This window comes from Canis lupus, chromosome 22 (genome assembly GCF_011100685.1).
Source record: "Canis lupus familiaris isolate Mischka breed German Shepherd chromosome 22, alternate assembly UU_Cfam_GSD_1.0, whole genome shotgun sequence".
NCBI classification, from domain to species: Eukaryota; Metazoa; Chordata; class Mammalia; order Carnivora; family Canidae; genus Canis; species Canis lupus.
Window position 1 is genome coordinate 14,982,588 of NC_049243.1, and position 24,091 is coordinate 15,006,678.

At 34.2% G+C, this 24,091-nt stretch overlaps 1 long non-coding RNA gene across 1 annotated transcript in view; it reads left to right on the forward strand.

Annotated features, from left to right (window-relative positions):
- Window positions 1-6,305: 6,305 nt before the first annotated feature.
- The window catches only part of LOC119865131, a 37,982-nt gene continuing 20,196 nt past the window's right edge, over window positions 6,306-24,091 (forward strand). Inside the window, exon 1 of the long non-coding RNA XR_005376008.1 lies at window positions 6,306-6,703. This is a non-coding gene — a long non-coding RNA (uncharacterized LOC119865131). The remainder of the gene's footprint in view (window positions 6,704-24,091) is intronic.

The window sequence follows — 24,091 nt, forward strand, 5'->3', positions numbered from 1 at the left end:
TTTACATCCTGCATTCAGGATTGTACAGTGTGTAGTGTATTTTAAATGGTTAGACTTAAGTATATAAACATCTAAGAATAGACAGAAGCACTGAAAAGTATCTTTCAAACACTGAATGTTGTATAAAATCTATAAAGGTCTTGGAATGTCCTTGACTAGAGATTTTTATGAGGAACAAATGAAACATTTAACCGACTCCAGTGTTTCCCTCATGTTCTTTTGAGTAAAACACCTGTGGTTTCATCTGCTAAATCTTTGCTCAGGGTGATAGGTGAATACAGACTTTCTTCTTTTTGTGCTTAAACATCTTCAGAAACTTAAAGGCCATTTGTACCCCAAAGTCAGGTCACTTATAAGTAAAGACTCTCCTGCCATGTAGCCCAACCCACTGCCCAGGTACATAATGCCATACTTTGAATCCTGTCTGACTTTGTTCTCTTGGTCTTTGGTATATGGTTCCACCTCTATGATTTAGGCCACCTTGGAACTTGTCACTAGCAAAGACTCTTTATAACTGTGAATCCTACTTCTCTCAACAATTACACTCTGCAAGAAGTCAAAATGAATATTCTAGGACCTTACACATGCTGCCTGCCTATATCCTAAGTCATGTGAGTCCCAACTATTACACTTTAGCAGAGCAGCACTTCTTTAGGGAATTCTGAAAGCTGTTATTTCTTACTTTCTTAACAACAAAGCAATCTAGGGAAGAGGTACCTTTCCTTTCGTTTCACCTCTATGTCTGTTTTGGCTTACTTTGCAGTAGTAACAAGGGAAAGAATCTTAGAAAATATATCTTTGAGAATATGACTAGTCTGTAGTTTAAGCTACTTCTATATACAGAAAGGTGGAGCTTCAGTAGGAGGAATGAAGTGGGGAAGTTCTTTCCTTTTCAAGAGATACTTTCATTGTCTTTTCTTGTTACTATCTCTCCCCTCCATGCTACTACTTTAAATGAATCTAGTGACCATTTCCATTTGAGAAGAGCTCTCCTCTATTGACAATGTAGCTCTTGGAAGGTAGAATCAAGATTAAACAGTCATGGTATGGGCAGTTTAAATGAGTTCTGCTCTAAAGATTGGATTAGAATTGCCAGATTAAATATAGGACATCTAGTTAAATTTTAATTTCAGATAAAGCAATGAATGAATAAAGCAACGAATAACTTTTCAGTATAAGTATGTCCCTAAAATAGCATGATACATACTTATGCTAAAAATGTATTCATTTTTTTAAAATCTGAAATTCAATATTTTTCCTGTATTTTTATTTGCTAAAACCGCCAACTTAGATAGGACTAGAGAGCAAGAGTGACATGTTGTTCATGCTAGATTATAATGGCAGGAAATGCTATAGAGACTTAGAACCAATTTCTAAACCTGGGATAAAGACCACGTACTTACATTTATACTATATATGCCTTTTAAATGTACGTGGGGCCCAGGGAGGTGGAAAGAAAAGAGGTGATTTACAACAGACTTGTTGAGGGTTGGGAAAATTAGACTTCAAATGAAATCTCAATACCAGAGGACATTGGCAAGAGTTCCCTGCTTGCTCTGACTTCACTTGATGACATCAATCTTGTCAACGAGGGGAGCTAAGACTGAAGGTACTTACTATCACAAAGCTCCCACAAGCCATAGAGTATAACCTATAGAGAGAGCTAACATGATTTTGGCAGTTATGAAATGGCTTTTAGTCTTAAATAGAATATATTAGAAGAAAACAAAAAACTTTTCCTCGCAAGACATGAAGTTGTGGCATGTAGCTCCTCTTTTTTTGAATGTCTTCCATCTCACACCTCTTTAACCCTCACTAGGCAATTTCTTATTTCCCAGGCCTCAGCTCACTTGCTGTAGACAGCCTTCTGCTGACCTCCTCTCACTGTCATTTGTCTCTTCCCTTCACTAGATTAGGAGCTCTTTGTGGTCAAGGACACTTTCCTATTCACCTCTATACTCTAAGAACCTAGCAAAGAGTAACATTCAAGAAATATTTGTTGAGTTGAAGAAGAGAAATCAGAAATAAAATTGCATGAAAACAGGAACCAATAAACAGGCTATACAGTAGGAAAGTCATGAAATAATTTCAGAAATGCACAATTAAAATCTTTAAAGCAATATCAGAAAATCATTAAAACAAGATAAGAGTTAGATTATAAGAAATTTCAAGTTTTTGAGCCCCATGCTAAAAAAAATAATAATAATGCTCAGTATTTAAGCTCAGTAACGTGCATAAGTTTCAATATAAACATTTCACTGACTATCATCTTGCTCAGCCCTTTTTTGGAACATAATACATTCAAAATGGGCAGATATTTTTCAAATAAGTTTCCTCTAATTACTAATAAAGCAATTAAACTATATCTCACGGCATTACTTGTCATTTAAAATTGAATGATCATATAGAGTAGTGGAAATTTATTTTTTCTTTAAAAGATTTTATTTATTTATTTATTTCAGAGAGAAAGCACAAGCGTGAGCAGGGACAGAGGAAGAAGCAGACTCCCTGCTGAGCTGGGAACCCTGATACTGGGCTCAATCCCAAGACCCTGAAATCATGACCTGGGCAAAAGGCAGAAGCTTAACAGACTCAGCCATCCAGGTACCCCTAGTAGTGGAAATTTAAAGTACTGCTACATTTTAGAAAATCAAACATTTAAAAAGTCTCTAAAATATTCATGCTACTTAACCCAGAAATCCCACTTCTACAAATTCAATTATGAAAACTATTTTATCTAAAAGGAGATATATTGATTCATTATAAATTACAACAAAGTAAACAACTTCACTAAGCATAAAATGGTTAAATATTATATCCCCTATGTTCAACTGGAAATTATTTAGTTCTTTAAAATATTGTTGAAAAAAAACATGTTACACATGGAACTGTTAATAATTTTACATAATTTTGCAAAATGTAGTCTAAACAGAATTTATACAAAAGAATACCAGAAAAATAATTAGAAGCAGAATGAAATAACATTTTTAAAGGGTTACTTAATATTCTTTATGTGCCAGTCATTTTTCTATGTATATTAAATATCTTAACTCATGTAAGCCTATAAAACCCCACGGGTTACATAGCATTATTATTGTCATTTTACATATGAGGATGTGAGTCACAAAGACATTAAATTATTTGCTTAAGTCACACAGCTAAAAGGTAGAAGAGAGACTATTCAAACCCAGGCAGTCTGGAGCCAGAGACAACACTTGTAGATACTCATAGTTATAATTACGTGTCCAGTTTGGCATTTATCACTTTTTTTCCATTTTTCTCTGTGTTGTGTCATATTTCATCTGAAATAATTACATGTAGAAGCATATTATCCATTACTAATAACAATAGCTAATTTTAAAGTAATGAAGTTCAATAAATCAGATGAGCAGTCTATTTCATCTGAACTTGAACTTCCTTGAGCTCTGCCTTACAGAGAAGTCTTTTGGTACTCTGATATCTAAATGCTAAGCAATGAGGTCCAAAACTGATGTTGAATCCTTTGCTGTGGCAGAGAGTATACCAGGGTATCATTTAATTACAATATCAGGAGGGTAAGGGAAAAAGACGAGATCACACCAAAGCCATTAGTTTTGAGGCATAGGTGGAGATCAGCCAAGTGAAAAGGAAGCAGGTGTCTAAGTTAGATGGGAAAAGACACAATTAGTAGTTCCCTAGATTTGCACAGGAGACTCCTGAGGCTCATGTAACCACTTCCCAGCAGGTGTACAGTCTGATACCTGAGATAGCAAGCTGTGCTTAGGGACCTCAGGATAACAGCTACATAGCTGGAAACAGGGTTGCTACTCCAGGGAGCAGAGGGATATGTGGCAGTGCTCCCATATCTCCCTCAAGAGTGCTGCTCCATTTCCCTTGGCCACAGTCTCAGCAAGGTGTGCTGTAAACATGCCCTGAAAATGCATCCGTTCTAATGTCATTTCCATCCTAGCATGGCCCTTGAGCAGCCTTGTTTGAAGCCGTATCAGGTTCAAAATCCTTATACTTAAGCACAATCCAGGGACACTTTGCTTGAAAATCTGCATGCTTGAATGACTGAAACCACAAATGTGAACATTCCCTTGAGTAATCTACCTTTTTTTTTTCCCTATTGTTGTTTAGTGTACTTTGGTATCACCCAGTCAATATTAGTAACAGAGGGCAAACCCGAGCAACCTCACAATCTCATCCTAGACAAGAAGGTGAGTACTCCTAACTCCATATCCCTATTACACTGAGTATTATCAAGGAGGGGGGATATCTGAACCTAAGTATTAGAAATAAAATAGTAAAAATTCAGTTTATATATGAAACATGTAGGCTCAGTGCTGTCACACTGTGTCGTCAAATCACCAAATTCCCTTTGTTCGATATTTTCTTAACACAAGTAATGTGTATACATTGTGAAACACTTTAACCTTATTTTCTTTTGGTAATAGCTTGAAATGACTATGTTTTATTTTACTAGGTTACTTATCAATTGCTACGGGACCAGTATTGAGATTCATCTATCAGAACATTACAATTATAAACAGTATGTTCCCCCCACACACATCCATTAGATAAGGTTATTCCAACCCATTAAATAAATAAATAAATAAATAAATAAATAAATAAATAAATAAATAAATAAATGTGTGTGTGTGTGTATTACCAAGGGCAAAGTTTTTTCTGATTCATATATTCAAACAGATTTTAGGGTACCATGGTTTATATGCTTAAATAGCTTTTAGATGCTGTAAGAAGTCTTTTTCAAGTGTTTGATTGCTATAGAAATTAGGCCTAACCTGACAATATTTGCTCACAGTAATGCCCTATACAAACACATAGGTTAGGTGTTCTAAGCGGCATCAATACTAAATCTTTATGAAGACAACTGCTGCAGCATAATCCCTCCGTCATCTGGATAAACTGTATGTCAACACTGGGTACACACTTGGCTAAATTTTCAATGTATGTCAATTATGGATGTGAAGAAACTAGGCTCCTCTAGAAAGTTTCCATCTTTCTAAGCTTAATATCTTTATTCTACTTCACAAGCTGACTGCAGCATTCATGAAAAGGAATAGTGTTATTTATAATATTAATGCTCTGTCTTTCCTGGTGACAATTCCTGATTAATGTTTGACACAATGTGCTAACATAGCCTGTACTTGGAGATGAAACCATCAGGATGTTTAAATTCTAGCTCTACAGCCGCTACTAATAATCATGAGATCTGGATGAGTTATCTAACTTTTATAGAGTCACTTTCTTAGTCTCTAAGGTATCTTATAGCTCTCAAACCCTTAAGTCTAAATATCTCTTCTACAACAAACTCTGAGTTTCTGTTTTTCATAAAATAAATGTTTCTAACTTCCATTACTATGTGAAAAACATAAGACCTATAGCATTACATGTATTTCTCTCATAGAGATTCTCATGTAGATGGCAAGGCAAACACAAAATGCAAGATATTAAAGTGGACTATAATTAGCACTATAGGAAAGAGACATATTTTTCCATATAAATGCTCTGGAATTTCAAAGAAAGAACAGCAGACTACTTGATACAGCCAATAAATACTAATAAAGATCTGCTGGATTACAGACAAATGTGTCTAAGCCTGGGTTTCATGGGTAAAAAGCAAGCCTGGTTCTCATATTTTTAAGGCCCACAGAAAGAATACAAATGCAGGCATGTATATCACATGTCTGAATATTCAGAAATTAGACTATTAAAAATATTTTTTCGTCCTACCTTTATAAACATAATTTTATAATGAACTGAAATATCAGAGTTAAATTTAGGATTCTCTGACTTCCCAAACTTCCTTGCCCCTGGCTCCCAGCCCCTACTACTCCATTTTCTCCTCTTTATCTCTCTACTTCTGTCTTCACTCCATACCTTATGGGGCTTCTGTGTGCTCATGAGAACACTCCAGTCTGTGTATATAAGAATCTCCAGTGAAAGTCAAAGCTCACCCTGAAGAGCTGAAAAGGATTTTAGGAGATAGCATTAAAAACATTCCAGGCAGGAAAAAAATAATAATTATTAATGCCTTTGGTGGAAGGAAACTTTCAGGCTTGATGTACAATGTTGATTTGTTCAGTTTTGCTAGAGTTTCAACAAGAGAAAAATATTAATGCTAAACTCATAAAAATAAGCCTAGATCATAATGTCAAAGGCTAAAAGTTTGAACTTTATTTGGTAGGCAAGAAGAGAGATTTGAAGGTTATTGAGCAGGGGTGACATAATCAAAGCTGTACTTTAGGAAGATTAATTTGGCAGCCAAATGCAGAATGAGTAGATTAGAAGCGAGACTGGAGGCAGAGAGAAGAGTTATAGCAGTAGTTTAGGTAAGCAGTAATAAGACTGTTAACTAGGGCTAGGGTAATGTACAGGAAGAAAAGGCGGTGTGAGACAGTAGGGAGAAGGAATTGACAGCCTCTGATGAATCATTGGTAATGGGGAAAAGGAGGGAGATAAATCAAAGAACACTCAGAGGTCTTGAGATTCTGTGACTAAAAATGAATATTGGAAACCATCAGCAAGAAATCGGGAGGAAGAGCTAAACTGTGCGGGGAAAATGATGAGTGGCCTTGGTATACTTTGTGGTAACAACCTTAGCAAATCTCCACCCACGTGAAAAGTGCCGTGAGGACTTGAAAATGGAAGTCTGGGACTTGGGAGAATCATCAGGAAATCATGTAAAGAGGTAAAACTTGTAAGTATGACCTTGTTTTAAAACTAACCTATTCTTTATGCAAATTTCATTATCCAAAGGTTTTGAAATTTTTTCCGGTTCATAGGTTGGGTCCTTGGTTTCTCAAGTTGCTAAAAATATGTATGTCTTCTGAAAACATGGTTATTTAGACTTTGGGCCAATTAATTCACTTTGGCAAGAACTACCTTATAATCTATGGCATAGTGGTCTGCTTTGTCAGGATTTATTGATAACAGTCCAAGTTTCTTCCCAGCATAAATCATTTCTTAGTATCTCAGTGTTTAGTTCCGGGAATTTTAACTTTGTCCAGATTTAGATTTTCTGCCTTTGTCTAACAACAATTACAAACAATGAGTCTGCCTCTAGGGTGACACATTCCTCAAATGTATTATGATGTGCCAGGAGTTCTTTTTGGATCTCAGATGACACATATATTTGTGGATTATAAAATATTTTGCCTTTGTTCTTATTCATACTAGCCACTGTTACACATACAAACACAAACACATACATAGACATAGCTCTTGATCTTAAGTGACAAAAGTGAGTTAATCTCCTGCTTTTCTTCCTGTGTCTGTTCAATAACATTCTCTGATACCTCTCTTCAGTTGTACCTGATATACCTCAATATTTCAGTCATTGGTGAAAATCTTAGCAACTAGTACTGGGATGGAGAAAGAAGCCTTACTATGATAAGAAAATCTCAGTCCTTGGGCAAACAGACACTAGAACCAGCAACTATGGGGATGTCTTTTCTGGGAAAGACAAAGGCTATAAGAGGTCATACTACATTACTATGTTGAATTCCTCTGCTTACCTCTACTCTAGGCAAAATGTAGGTTTCAGAGCCCTTTGTCTCTACTAATGCCTCAACTTTCAGAGTTCATAACTAGTCCAATATCTAAATATATTTGACATTTAATAAATGTAAGACATACGTGAAAGAAGAACATTTAAATCTCTTCTTTAACATACATACTCAACCCAGGTAATATGAAGGAATGTACAGTTAATTTAGAAGGTATTCCCCTAAGTACTGCAGAGGAAATGCAAACTTAGAGGTGTTTATAAAGGAAAAATATAAATTTGAATTTCAGTGATGCTTTTCAGATAGCAAGAGTATCAAGCCTCTAAAGGGGACCACATGACACTAACAAAAATATTCATAGAGAGAGATAAATATGACCAAAAATATAAATAATATAAAAAACATGTTAACTAATGGCTTTTAGCTTGACTGATGACCTCCAGCTTCCCACACCCAACCATGATCTGAAAAGGAGCCACAGTGGACACACATCTTCCTCATTGTTGCTAGAAGAAATACTGTGGGGTTTGTCCCAGTCTAACTTCTTATCAGAAGACTGATCTACATCTTTCATATCTTTTGTTTTTAGTTGATTACCAGCCAATCTTTGTTTTCCTTACCTGGTCTTCACTTATTAAAATCCTGGACAGATTCCATTTGCCCTTCTAATTTTCCTAACTTTTCAGGATCCTCTTGGCCCTGAGTCTTAAATACACATGCATGTAATCATAAGAATAATATTTTATAATAAGGAAGCAACTGTCAAAGGGACAAACTTGGGTGTTCCCAAAGGATAAGTAACTTCTTTTAAAAAGTAAAGAGGCCTTAAAATTCAATTTCTCAAAAGCTAGGAGGAAAAAAGGAGGTGGTATCTTATTATTTTTTTATTTAAAGATTTTATTTATTTATTTATTTATTCATGAGAGATACAGAGAGAGAGAGAAAGAGGCAGAGACACAGGCAGAGGCAGAAGCAGGCTCCATGCAGGGAGCCTAATGTGAGACTCCATCCCGGGACTCCAGGATCATGCCCTAGATGGAAGGAGGTGCTAAACCACTGAGCCACCCAGGGATCCCCAAGAGATGGTATCTTAGACAACATATGAGAATCCATTTGACTTAAGTATGAATTTTAAAATTAAAGTGGTAAGTGACACTTGATTCTAGAGAGTAGTGGATACAAACATTTTCAAAATATAATAAGGACTCCTTTTAATATTGGTCTTCACTCACCATACAATATTTATTTTCAGAATTTTTTTCTATACTAAATAACAGTGAGTAAAACATTTTGTCTTGTATTTTTCTAAACAAAAAGAAAATAATTAGAACATTGGGTCAATGGGTACCAAACTGAAATTTATGAAACTGTAATTTCTATCAGATTGTTAAACATTTTTGGAAATGCCTAAGGACTTATTACTACCCTTGAAGAATTTAGTAGTCTGATGTTTACAGATTTGGAACCATTATTTAAATATTTAAGCAGGCAAAATGGCCTAAAATGCTGAATTGAGACAAGCCACTAGAACCATGGTTAAGTCATAAGAGCCAAGATTTATGACTAGAATTTCTTGGCAAAAGAAGAAAAAGTATGCTCAGGCAATAGAAAGGGCTGTGTGAAAGAAAAATCCAGTGAGTGGGAGAAATCCCAGTCAGATTTCAGATTCACAAGGATGAACAAGATAAGCCATGTAATCAAACCATTGATTAACACATAAGCCAAATGTGGGTTGAGAAAATATTGGAGCTGGCTAAGTAGACTGATAGAGGAATCAGTCTGCAGTGGAGTGAACTGAGGTCAATTTACAATAAATTCAAATGTGGAATAATTAGATCTAAGCTAAGCATCTAGAGGGACAATTCAGGACCTCCAAGAAACCCTGTGTTTGGGGAAAACAAGTCATCATCTTTTTGAAAGATGATTCTCCTGGGAGAGTCTCATAAAGGCCTTAAAAATCTTGAAAACAGTAGTACACAGGAATGTCCTCAAGCATCATAAATTAAAAATAAAATAAATTAAAAGAACCACTGGTTTAGCTCCATTGAACATGGATATATAAGAGGCTCCAGGCATAGCGCAGCAAGGTTTCCTATTTATTTAAATGGGGTAAAATGAGAAATAAAATTCACATCAGAAGACTCATGAAATAAAAATGTAGGTTCTTCTCAAAGTCAACACAAGTTTATAGTCAAGGCTCAAAGCCTCACGTACCTAGTCTCAATGGGGTGCCACCTTAATGCTATCTACTCAGTGTTCTATTGTGTTTGAGTTTTGCAAGTTTGATCCTTAACTGTGAATTTCTTCCTCCTGATTGCACTAAGTCAGAATGTAAATGTTTTTTGGAAGTCACTTTTGCTGGGTGAATATTTTAAAGCTAGGTCTATGTTATATAGAATGTACAGGACATTTTTACCAGTTTATAGAAAAGCAATCACATCAGATATATAAGCACAGTTAATGTAAGAGGAAAAGCAGTGAGCCTGATGATTCACATGTATCTGCTAGAACTAGTAGAGCAGAATGGACAATAAAGAAAGAAAGAAAATGCAGTATGAAAAACCAGCATGGGGCCAAAAAGGCTGAAACAATATTAATATTCTTTGCTTTTGAACTTGTGTCAATGACCTGTGGGATAAATGCATTTAAAAATCAATATCAAAATATGGATACTGAAATTAATATTTTAGGGAAATAAACTTTTATTACTTGGTGAAAACTATTTGCTTTTGAGTTTTTTTCACATTTTTATTTGTGATCTAGTGAAAAATTGAAATACAATTACAATTGATAGGATATGTAATATATAACAGTTGAAGTGGAAGAATTTTCTGTTTTCAGGCTACTATGAACACAACTCATAATTGTTAGTAAATAAATATTACAGATGCATAAAGACTGATAATGTTTAAGTCAGATGAATTAAGGACAGAAGTAGTTTTTTAGAACACCATAAATTTACTGGAAAAAAACATATATACACATTTAATTTTCATGAATGATGACTGATCTCAGCATAAAATCAATACAAAAATATTAAAGAAAAATATCAATTGAAGTTGATATTTTTAAAAAAGTTTTAAAACTAAGTTTTAAAAAAGTAAAGAATGAGTAAATGTAAATAAAATTCAGATCTAAATGATAAACCTTGTGAAAAAATACTTACAATATAGATGGCAAAGTATTAATATTTTTAATTTTAAGTTTTAAAATGTTATAGATAAAAAAAAGAAAAGAACAATGACAGCAAAAGATTTAAAAAGCCAATTCTCCAAAGAAAAATACAAATAACCCACTAAAATATGAAAAATTTATATTTTTTGTCAAGGAATATAAATCAAAATCCAAGGTAGCATTTTTATTTGAAATTAGGGAATTAAAAAATATAATAATAGTGTGCATGAGGGAATAGAGATTATGGACCTTTTACATACTTTTGTTAAAACAGAAATTGGTGCATATTTTCCACAATTTGTCAATCTGTATTGATTCTTAAGTATTCGTGGCCTTAATCTTATAATTCAATTTTTAGAAATTTAACAATTCATCAGAATGTGATGTAGCAGAGGAAATAATTGCACATCATCTATATATCCAATGTTTAGAGAATTATTAATGCACTTTATCCAGAGCAAGATATATTAAATACAGTCCTTAAAATTTAAATTTTTAATTTCATATTTTTGGCAATAAAACAAACACTGAATTTCCTTCTTTAGAGATCATGTGATATGAAATATAACAGAAATATGAACTTCAATCTTTGTGAAGCCAGAAGGTATCTATAACCTTAAATACAATGAAGGCCAAAGAAGAAAACAGTAAGATGCTGCAAGAGGATATTGAAGTTGTATATCTCAGATAAAACCAAAAATGTATAGTTTTCCAAAGCAGGTGGCATATACTATTATGAGAAATCCAGCAATTTGTTATTTACACAATAAGACCAAACTAAGGCAGGAAGCTTCCTGGACTTTGACTGGTAACAGGCTGATGCCAAGGAGGTCAACTTGAATGAGGAATTACTGGCAAGATGTATTTATAAAAAAGCAGTCTGTCAGCAAAGCAGAGCAAAAGGGAGATATTCCACATTGTTGGCAGCCCTATAGCTTCTAATCTCTGTGGGCCAGCTGCAAACAAGAACCAAAAGAATTTACTCTAACCTAACCACACTACAAAATAGACCTCATTACAGCCAGAAAACAATACCTGGTAGTATGAAACATGGCTCTACCTGGATCTCCATGTGATCCCCTTGCAAATATTAGTCCAAGAATTTACTTCAATAAGATGTGTAAAACTTAAAAAGAAACAGCACAGGGTCTATATGGTCACAGCAGAAGAGAAAATTGCAAATAGTACAGTAAAGTAAATTTCAGATGAGTAATAAATGTATTGCCATCAAAGAGATAAAAATTGTGATTAAATACAGCATGACATATTAATATTATAAATAACAAAACACATTTTTAAAAAAGAGTTTCTCTAAGCAGATAGAGAGTTTGGAGAAGATAATGAAGCAACAAAAATAAAAAAAAAAAATGAGCAAAACATGGGTTGGTAGAGTTGAGGAAAGAAATGATGTAATCTGTCATAGAAATGAAGATCCTACCAGAAGCAGCAGAGAAGAGAAAGATACAGCTGAAGCAAGATAGTAGAGCAAGAAGACCTGTACTCTCCTTCCTTACACAAACATGCCAATTCAGCAAAAATTTATGGAGATTTTGTGAGAAATCCAGAAACTGAAAGGTTCTTATACCTCATGCAAATCTGACACCAGACTCATCACCAAAGCTATTAGGAAGATTTAGGACACACTCTCACCAGAATTCATACCCCTGACACAATGTCATGCAATCAGGAAGAGATCCCCAGCATCTAGATTTTCTCTGAAGAGAGGGGAGTTGGTTTGTGCATCCAAAGACCAACTTTTCTGGAGGCATTCCCCAGAATGTTGGCTTTTGTCTTGCCAGTTTGGGATCTCTGATAGGAAAGGCACAGTCTGGCTACTTAAGGAAGAATGAAGTCAGTGGCATAGACCAACAGACACCATAGATCCTGCCCCCATTTCCTGCTTACCACAGAGCTAGCAGATAAAAAAAAAAAAAAAAAAAAAAAAAGCCACCTCCATTCATCTGGAGAGAGAAAGACTTGATTCATTCATCTAACACCTCAATCTCATTGGGGCTTCCCAAAGAACTAGCATCTATCTTGTTACTCTTAGAGCTCTGACAGGTCCAACATAGTCTAGCTGCATGGAAGGGAATGGAGATGGCAGATCGGATTGAGAGGTGCCATAGTTTCCCTTCCCCAGCCCCCAGCTTAGCACAAACTGAACAGACAGAAACCACACCTGTTTGCCTCTCCCTGGTGAGAGAAAGAATTGGCAGAATCCCCAAGAATCTCTAGTTGGGCTGATTAAAGGGAGACTTCTCCTGTAAAAGCCAAGTCTATGAAGATTGTGAGAGGTTCCTCTCTTGTCTAATGTACAGACATCAACACAAAGAGTCAAGAAAAATGAATAATCAGGCACAGATGTCCCAAACAAAGCAAGAAGATAAATGTCAGTAGGCTGATACTACTACCTGACAGAAAATTTAAAATAACTGTCATAAAGATGCTTATTGAAGTCAAGATAGTAACGCATGAACAAAATAAGAATTTTAAGATTAGAAAAGATTTTTTATTAAGATTTTATTTATTTATTAATCAGAGACCCACAGAGAGAAAGAGAGAGGCAGAGGGAGAAGGAGGCTCCACGCAGGGAGCCCAGTGCAGGGACTTGATCCCGGGTCTCCAGGATCATGCCCTGGGCCAAACAGGCACTAAACCGCTGAGCCAACCAGGGTTTCCAAGATTAGAAAATTTTAAGAAGGATCAAACAAATCACAGTGCTAAAGAACACAAGTGAATTGAAAAATTCACCAAGGAGGTTGGTATCAGAGCACATTAGGAAGAAGAAAGAATTGGTAAACTTAAAGACAGGTCACTCTAAATAAATCAGTCAGAAGAGTAAAAAATTTAAAAGAAAGAATAAGAGTAAAGAAAGCTTACGGAACTTAACGGATACCATTAAAAGACAAAAGTATGCATTGTGAGAGTCCCAGAAGGAAAAGAGAAACAGAAAGGACCAGAAATTTCCTTATTCCTTATTCAGAGAAATTATGGCTGAAGACTTTCCAAATCCAGGTAAGGAAAATGAACAGATCTAGGAAGTTCGAAGGATTCCAAATATAATGAATTAGAAGAAATGAACACCAATATGCATCGTAAACACTGTCAAAAGATAGGGGAAGAATTTTGAAGAAAAAAGAGATCAATTTTTCACATACAAGGGACACTCTCCATAAGACAATAAACAGATTTTTCAGTAGAAACCTTGTACGCCAGATGAGAGTAGAATGCTATATGCACAGTGCTGAAATTAAAAAAAGAAAAAAAGAAGGAAGGAAGGAAGGAAGGAATAGAAAAGGAAGGAAGAGGCCTAAACGTGATATAACCGTAGAAGGATTCATTCATTCCATAAGTAAATTATTAATCAACTAAATCAATAAAAATAAAAAATAAAGATAATCAAAGAAAAAAGACACCAACCACAAAATACATACCTTGCAAGCTTTCCTTTAAAAATGAAGGAAAATGTCTCAGAAAAACAAAAGCTGAGGGAGTTTATCAACACTAGATGAATCTTGAGAAATGCTGGAGTTCTTCACGTTGAAATAAAAGGGCATTAAGGATAGCATAAGAAAGCATGAAATTCATAGGTAAAGTTAACATATATAGACAATACAGTATTACTGTAATGATGGTGAGTAAATACCTTTATTTCTAGGAAAAAGGTTAATAATCTATTAAAAATTAAAATAATGTATAAAAATTAAAATTACTATAATTTAAAAACATGTTAAAAGACACACAATATGAATTGATATAAGTTGTGGCAATGATAGCATAAAGCAGAAAAGGGAAGAAGTGTTAAGTTTGTAAATGATGGAACTTAAGTTGTCATCAGTTTAAAATAGACTTTTAACTATAAGATATTTATGTAAGTCCAAAGATAACAACATACCCACAAAAAATGCCTAAAGAAGTTACACAAAATAAAAAAGAAAATAATCAAAAGCTGTCAATTTTTTTAAATGTCAAAAAAACACACAAGGCAGCAAGACAGGGAAAGATAAACAAAAGAACAATAAACAATAAACAAAAGACTAACAAAAACAACACAATGGAGAGAATAAATCCTTCTCATGTAGTATTACTTTAAGTCAAAAAGAATTTCATTCTCCAATTCTAAGACAGAATGGCTGAATAGATTTAAAAAGTAATAATAACACCCAACTATATATGCTGTCTACGAGAAACTTACTTTTGATATAAGGACACAAATATTCTGAAAGTAAAAGAAAAAGATATTACACACAATGGTAACCAAAAGAGAGAAGGGATACATCAGATAAAATGGACTTTAAGTCAAAAACTGTCTCAAGAAATGAAAAATGACACTATGTTATGATGAAAGGGAAAATCCATCAGGAAGGTATAACAACTATAGATATCACAATCTGTGTTTAAAGGTTCATGTGATTGGGGATCCCTGGGTGGCACAGCGGTTTGGCGCCTGCCTTTGGCCCAGGGCGTGATCCTGGAGTCCTGGGATCGAGTCCCACATCGGGCTCCCGGTGCATGGAGCCTGCTTCTCCCTCTGCCTGTGTCTCTGCCTCTCTCTCTCTCTCTCTGTGGGCTATCATAAATAAATAAAATTTAAAAAAAATAAATAAAGGTTCATGTGATTAGTAGGCTCATGTGTATACTCTCCCTCTTTTTAAGGTCAACTGTGCCATACATTATGGGTTGAGTTACACTCCCCAAAAAGATACATTGAAGTCCTAATTGCCAGTATCTTGTAACCTGACCTTACTTGGAAATAAAGTCTTTAAAGGTAATCAAGTTAAAAATGAAGTCAAGGTGAGCCCTAATATAATATGAGTGATATCCTGATAAAAAGGGAGAAATCTGGACACAGACAGATACACAGAGAGGGAAGATGATGTGAGGATATTTAGGAAGAACTCCATGTGAAGACAGAGGCAGAAACTGAACAGATGGTCCTCCAAGCCAAAGAATTCTGAGGCTTGCCCACCACTGACAGCAGCTAGGAAGCAGTAGGAAAGAATTGTACCCAGAGTCTCAGAGACAGAGCATGGCCCTGCAGACACATTGTTCTCAGACACCTAGCTTCCAGAACTGGGAGGCAATGTCTCTTATTTAGAAAAACAAAACCAGAAAAAGAAAAAAAGAAAAAAAAAAAAAAAAAGGGCACACAATCACATTGAGGAAGAAGAGCTAATAATAAAAGTCAAACAAACTCAAAAGAAAGTATTAGCTGAGGAAGAATATGGAACAGAATTGGTAAAATATTTTTAAATATTTTTTAAATATTATTTTTTTAATTTCCAGAAATAAAAGCTGACCTCAAAATATACATTGGAACATTACATCATGCCTCAGAAAAACTGATCTGGGATCATAAATACTAAGCCACATACTGGTAAAATTTCTGGACTTCACAAAGAAAGAAAAAATCACTAACATCTAACCTGAATAGTTGTATAAGCATTTAAGAAAGTAAAAAAGCTATTCCTTTTAAAGAAACTGGCTCAAGTAAAGTTACAAACGAATTTCATTGAACTCAAAATGAACAGATAATCCCTATGCCTATGAATACATTCAGAACAGAAAAAAAAAAAAAAAGGTGGAAAGATTCCAAAAGCTGTTAAATATACCATCACAAAACAGAGGACTAATCGCACATTTACAAATAAAAATAAAATATTAGGGGATCCCTGGGTGGCTCAGCGGTTTGGCGCCTGCCTTTGGCCCAGGGCGCGATCCTGGAGTCCTGGGATCGAGTCCCACGTCAGGCTCCCAGCGTGGAGCCTGCTTTTCCCTCCTCCTGTGTCTCTGCCTCTTTCTCTCTCTCTCTCTCTATGTCTATCATAAATAAATAAATCTTTAAAAATAAAATAAAATAAAATATTAATAATTAAATGTAGGTATATTTCAAGGATAATGTACCATAATCAATATAGTAAAATCAGAATAGACCATTAGTATTAATACTAAGAAATGCATTAATGACATTACTAATTAAAGGAGAAAAATAAATAGGTAAATTAAAAATGGTAACACCAATTTCTGATTTTAAAATGAAGGAAAGAAAATAGGATCAAATAGAAGTTATATATAGAAATCTAGGAGTATTGTTACCCCCAAAAAATAAGAATAATGTTACTAAAACTGAGATTATCAATACTGTCCATTTATTATTTTAACAGCAGTTTTAGAAAGCACAAGAGAACTAGAAAAGTTAATTATCAATAGGCATATTAAAAAGAACAGAACCGAACTTTCACTATTTATAATCAGTTCAGATAGATTAAAACAAATTTGTGAGCTGCAAATTAGAATAATGGAAAAATTGGAACAGATAAAACTTTCAAAAATAGAAGAGAAAAAAATATTTTCTGAAATAAAGAAAAAAATTAACGTGCATGTCAAAGGAAATACCATCTCCTGGAAATATTTATGCCCTAACAATAAGCATTATGGCATTGCCTGCCCATGCTACTGAGTTCAATATATTCAAGAAGCAAGTCACCTATGGGAAGAAATGAATGAAGTAAAAATGAAACACAATAATCAAGTAGACAAAAAGGACATAGAAGAATTAATAACATTATAAAGTAATTCACATATGTACATATAAGTGTGAATGTGTATATAGGTATATATTATATTCTACAAAAAGATATTATGATATTTCATATATTTTCAAAAATGAAACATTTAAAAACAGCCTATCTCTTCATTTCAATAACCTACCAGTGCTCTCAGGTACATCCTCCCTAGCTGCAGCAAGCTCAGTAAATCTATCTTTTTTCTGTCTTTTTTTTTTTTTTTTTCTGGACTACAGGTATATTTGTCGTGGTCTTTGGTTGTATTTTAACACCTGCCACAGAAAAGTTGTTAAAAAGATTTATGCACATCCTTAATATGGAATACTCTGCAACTTTAATAACATGGACAGATCTCCAAAACATTTTTATATGAAAAAGTAAGTTATAGAGCTGTATTAAAAGTATGTTCCAATTCATATTTAAGAAATAATTGCATATGTAAAAGAATTCATGCAAGTAAATACATTGGAAATGTACTCAAATTTGAATATCAAATTATCCATGGGTGAGAAAAAAGTAGGAAGATTTTAATAAAACTTAGATGCTTTATTCCATATATTTCTGAAATGCCTGGATCTTCAACAAAAGTATGTTCATATATCCTGTGTATAAAAATCAGAATACATTTTTGAAAGGATTATCTGGAAAAGACCTAAATTGGACATCTGCATGTGCCAACTGCTTTAATGAATTGTTAATTAGCTTGATTATGCAATTTTTCATGATATTGCTTTTTTTCAAAAGCAGAGTAAACAATAGTCTATAAGTTCAGAAAGAAAGGGATAATACTTGATACCAAAAGTATTTACCCCTTCTACTGATGGCTGAAAGGGCATATTCTTTTACTTGAAATTTGATCTCCTTAAAATGTCTAATGCCCTAAAGTATATAGCACTTTAGGTAATTGTTAATTGTATTTAAAGGTGAATGACTTAAGGCCTCTTTTCTAAGGAAAAAGGAAGACACTAGGAGAATTTGATATATATATATAGAGAATATATATATATATATATATATATATATATATATATATATATATATATTTAAGAAAGGAAGAAAAATCACATGTCCAGAAATACCAAAGATAAGCGCATGTATTTGATCAAAATACCTAGGGTCTGAATTGCAAGTTAACAATGGGCTATAATGGGCTGGTCTTCTTCACTAAAATATCTGAGAAGGAATGTGAATGTGGTTAAAGGAGAAAAAGGGTCTTGAACTCATTGACTAATTATACTATTTTCAAATATAAAACTCAATTTGGGGACACCTGGGTGGCTCAGTGGTTAAGCGTCTGCCTTTGGCTCAAGTCATGATCCCGGGGTCCTGGGATCAAGTACCACACCAGGCTCCCCTAGGGAGCCTGCTTCTCCCTCTGCTTAATGGTCTGCCTCTCTCTCTGTGTCTCTCATGAATAAATACATTAAATCTTTTTTAAAAAAATAAAAAAAAACAGAATTTGGATTTGGCATGCTTAAGTCAAAAGAGGAAGAAATATAGAAGAATAGTGATATAAATACTGATGTTTTCATAGACTTCAACAGGACCCTGACACCCAGTCCTTCACTATCACTTTACACATTTCAAATTTCTGATGAATATTCCTCAAACAACTTAGACCCTAAATTTGACAAAGACTGGACACTTAAAATATCTCAGAAACAACTGTACCACTTCACTCTCCAAAACAAAATAATATAAAGGCATGATGTTAAATTTAAATCCAACAGAGTTGTCTCTGGCTAAAAATCTAGATCAAAAATAATTATGTGCAAGTTTACTTCTAATATAAAACAAAGAGAAAGCCAATCCAGGCTGGACTATCTAAACAAAAATTCATGATAATCATAAGTTAGTGTTACAAGGGGGTATTGTAAAGTAGAATGTAGTTTTTTAAGAGAAAATATTTTTACTAATTTCTTCAGGAGGTGGGGGTGTCCATTAAAAACAGAACATTCTTCTCACTAATCTAAACACACTTTAAAAAAATAATAATACAGTTGGAGAAATATTAGCATACTTTATGTGCCAAGGAAGGTGAACAGAAAATTTAAGCACTGAATGGGGAGAGTAACAAGATAATATTTCAGCTCCTTTTCAACCCTGAGAGTCTGTGATCGTAAACCAGATGAGGCTGGAGTTAAAATACACACATGAATCAAATCATCTACTGGTATCAGACGACCCATATAAGCTGAATCTTAGGTTTATATTCCCCTTTATTCAATTTAATCAAGAATGAGATTGCATTTTGAGAATAAAAAAATTAATAAGAATCTATTGAAAAACAAACGGTTTTACTCAGAAGATGTAATTCATGACTGGAAAACAAAAGGGCTCTTTAATATAGTGTCATCACTGCATTTCACAGCCATCCAGGGGAGATCCTCCATCTCTCTTACTGCTCATTTGCTCTTAGTTGACACTACGTATCATGCTCAACTTTATGAGCAAATAATTATTTGAAACTCATTGGCTTTCAAATAATTATTTGAAACTCACAGGTCACACTGGCTTTATAAAAGAAGTTAATACATTTATTTTTATGTCTCTTGGCCCTGGTTTCATTTCTATGACTTTTTATTTTGATGCAATTTTAAACTTATAGTAGTACAAGGGAGTTGCAAATAGTTATGTTCAGATTCAACAACTCTACAATTTATCCAATTTCTTGCTTTACTATTTTAAATACAGAAATGCACATGCACACTTTTCTTTCCCTGTACCATTTGAGAGTTCATTGGAAGTATCTTGCTCTTTTATTCCTATATACGTCAGTGTGAATTTTACAAAAGCAAGTCCTTTTACATAACCACAGTACATTTGTCAAAATCAGGAAATGTCTAATCCGTCTGTATTCAAATTTGTAATGTCTCAGCAATAACTTTTTTATTTTCCTGATTAAGGATCCAATTCACATCATGAATTGTGTTTTGTTGACATATCTCCTTAGTCTTTAAATTAGAAGAATTCCTCTGATTTTGTCTTTCTCGATTTGGGGTATTTTAAAAGAATACAGGCCAGTAATTTTATAGAATATCTCTCAATTTATTTTTGTCTCATGTCTCAAGTCTAGATCTGGGTTGTGCATTGCTAAAGGAAATGTCACAGTGACTTATATTCGGAAACGTGTGACATTAGTTTTACCCAATATTACAGAGTAAATTTGACTGTTTGGTATAGATGGTATACATAAGATTTTCGTACTGTAACATTACTATTTTTCCATTTGTAATAGTAAGTAATTTGAATGTGGGATATGCTTTAGGACAAAAGAAATATCCTCTCCAATTTTCACTCATTAATAACATTCTTTGATTTTTTAATTGTCTTCATGATTATTATTGGCTTCACATGGTGAAGAACACCTTTCCCTTCATATTTATTTATTCTTTATTCATTTATTTACTACATCAATATGGGATCATACATCATTTATTAGCATTATTGCTGATGCTATCACTTTATTCATTTGTCATTTAATTCATTATCATTATGTATAATTCCACTGATACTCTCATTTTTATCATTACTGATTTGGGTTATCGATTTCCTTTATTTGGTGAGTGAGAGCCTTTAGGGTTGACACCAATATCCCTTTTATATGTTACTATCTTTCTTTCTTATGAAAGATAGTGTTCCATGATTAGCTTACTTTCCTCATTCCAGCCCTGAAATAAGCCAATTCATCAAGGAGCCACAATACTTTTTATTGGTGAATGACATTTAAAAAGCAAGATCTGGTCATTAGGTAAGCTCATAATTACACATATGTCCTTACTTCTAGGCTAGCTCAGCAGATAGTGCAAGGATATATATGTTTATTCACACATGTATGTCTATAATTATTTCTCTATATCTGATGTATTATTTCTAAATATGTAATATATCTAGATATAGATACATATATGGCTAAGTGTATATAGTGTGTGTATATGTAGTTCATACTGATAAATCCAAATCCAACCCAAAAGCACAGGTTCCATTCTTTGTTTTTTTGTTGTTGTTGTTGTTGTTGTTGTTATTGTTTTTTAAGATTTTATTTGTTCATGAGACACACAGAGAATGAGGCAGAGATATAGAGGGAAAAGTAGGCTCCTTGCAGGGAGCCAGACTCGGGACTTGATTCCCAGACCTGGGATCACGCCCTGAGCCTAAGGCAGACACTCAACTGCTAAGTTGCCCAGGCGTCTCTACAGGTTCCATTCTTGTCTTCTATATATATTTTTTGTAACTCCTTTCTAATTGAGAAACTTAACTCTGAGAATAATTACTCATTTTCTCAAGCCAAGGATACGTAGATAACAGTTTCACTATTATTAATCTATACTCTGCAAGAAACAAATCTGCAAACTGGGATCCAAAATTTACTATGGCCCTTTTGTGTATGTGGCTGATGGTGGTTGAAAGACATGCATTTCCCACTCATTTTCTCTCCTTTCCCCTTTATTCCCTTTCACTATTTTTTATATTTCCCAAATGAATGAGACCATATAATGTTTGTCCTTCTCTGATTGATTTACTTCACTCAGCATAATACGCTCCAGTTCCATCCACCTCGAAGCAAAGGGGTAGTGGAAAGGGAGGTGGGCGGGGGGTTGGGGCAACTGGGTGACAGGCACTCATGGGGGCACTTGACGGGATGAGCACTGGGTGATATGCTATATATTAGCAAATTGAATTCCAATAAAAAAAAAGAAATACATGCATTCAGAAAAACGCACGTATCTTAAATGTACAGCTTAGTGAGTTGTGACAAATACACATTTCCAAGTAACTGCCATACCCTTATGAGACATTGAGCCTGGCCATTACCCCAAAAAGTTGTTTGGCACCCTTCCCATACAATCCCCTCTCTCACTGTGCAACATAATTAGTTTTGCCTGCTATATAAATTCATGTAAACAGAATCATACATTATGTACTATTTTGTCTAACAGGTTTTGCTCACCATAATATCTATGAGATCCATACATATTATTGTACTTAATCACTAGTTTTATTTTTATTACTGTGTTGTATTTCTATATAAATATACCACAATTTCTTTTTTCCATTATCCTGTGGATAAATATTTTATACATTTAAAAATTTTAACTATTATAAAGTTCCTATGACATTCTTGTACAGTCTGTGTGTATTTGTTGTCATTTTTATTAGATAAATATAATCGGTTATGCTGTGTCACATATGTGTTCTTAAACATTGCCATGCTATGAAAAATTGGGCAATAAAGAACACAGGACTTATGGGGACAATGAGGCTGGGCCATAACACTCAAAACCTTTGCCAGTGAAACAAACAAAAAGAGAGGAAAACATGAAAACATTTCTACATTTTATACACATTTAATGGCTAAAAATACAAATACTATAATAAGTATGGCGTTTTACCCTGAAAACAAAGATGATACTGGTTTGCAGAAGTGAACATTGGAAGATTTGTACCTTGAGATTTGTTTTGGTTTGAATTAGTAAGAAAAGAGTATCTGTACATGATACAGATAAATGTGGCTCTTAACACATGAATGAACTGTAAAGTATCTAATACACAATTGAATGTATGCATATGTGTATTTATATATTTATACACAGCTTAGTTCAACTGAACCTAGTGAGGTTTTTTTAAGATTTTATTTATTTGAGAGAGAACATGAGCAGGAGGGGGGCATGATAAAGGAGAGTTTGGTTCTCTCACAGAGTCAAAGAATGAAATCTTGAGGACAACAGAGACTGAGCAAAGTGATAGAAGTTTACTAAGCAGAGATACAGAAAGGTTCTCAAAAGTGATAGGGGTCCCTGACAGGATTCCACTGGGTTTTTTTTTTTTTTTTTTTTTAATAGGAAACTGACCAGGGAACTTGGTAAATTTCTTGTCAATATCAGAATGGATTTGTAAATTTCATGTCTATAGTTAGAACAAACATGGTGGACTTGTAACAAACAAGATGTTTCTCTGTAAATATCATGAGCACAAACAAGGTGTTCCCTTCTCTCTGGTAAATATCTCCTCCATATCATTTCTCTACCTCTGGGATTTCTGTAATTATTTAGTAGCCATTAAAGGGGGATACTCCTTAACATTTTGGAGCTAGGGAGCCAGGTTTATTTTTCTGTTTTTACTGTCTTATCTCTCTTTCCTTGGGATGGATAGGAACCTGACTCTGGAGCCTTTCCCTTATCTTTCCCTGCCTAGATATATCTATGTCTGCCTATGTCTGTCCCTAACTCATTCCCATGTCAGGCACAGAGAGAGGCAGCTTCCCCATGAAGCAGGAAGCCCTATGTGGAGCTCGATCCCTGGAAGCCAGATCATGACCTGAGCAGAAGGCAGATGCCCAACTGATTGAGCCATCCACGCACCCCTGAACCTAGTGTTTCTATATTCAATGTTCATGTGGACAAAACTGCATTATAAACTAGTAAAATACATATTTATACAGTGAATCAAATCTGTACTTTTAAAACAAGCATTAGAGCAGAACTCTACCTAAAAATGCATTTGCTGAGTGCTAAGTCATGTATATGGCCAACTTCATAAGAAGCTGTCAAATTGTTTCCCATGCCATTTGTACTGGTTTAGATTCCCACCAGCATTGATTTCATTATTTTTTGCCTTTATTATTTTATTCTTTCTATTTGAGTTTAATTTTCTCTTTTGTTTCCCATTTTTAAGGTGAAAATTTTGGTAATGGATTTTAAAATTAATTAAATGTCATAAATTTCCGCATAAGTAATGTGTTAGTAACGCCCTACATATTGTGATATATTGCATTTTCATTAACATTTAGTTAGAAATTTTCTCTAATTTCCTTTTTAATTTTTTGGATTCATATGTTAT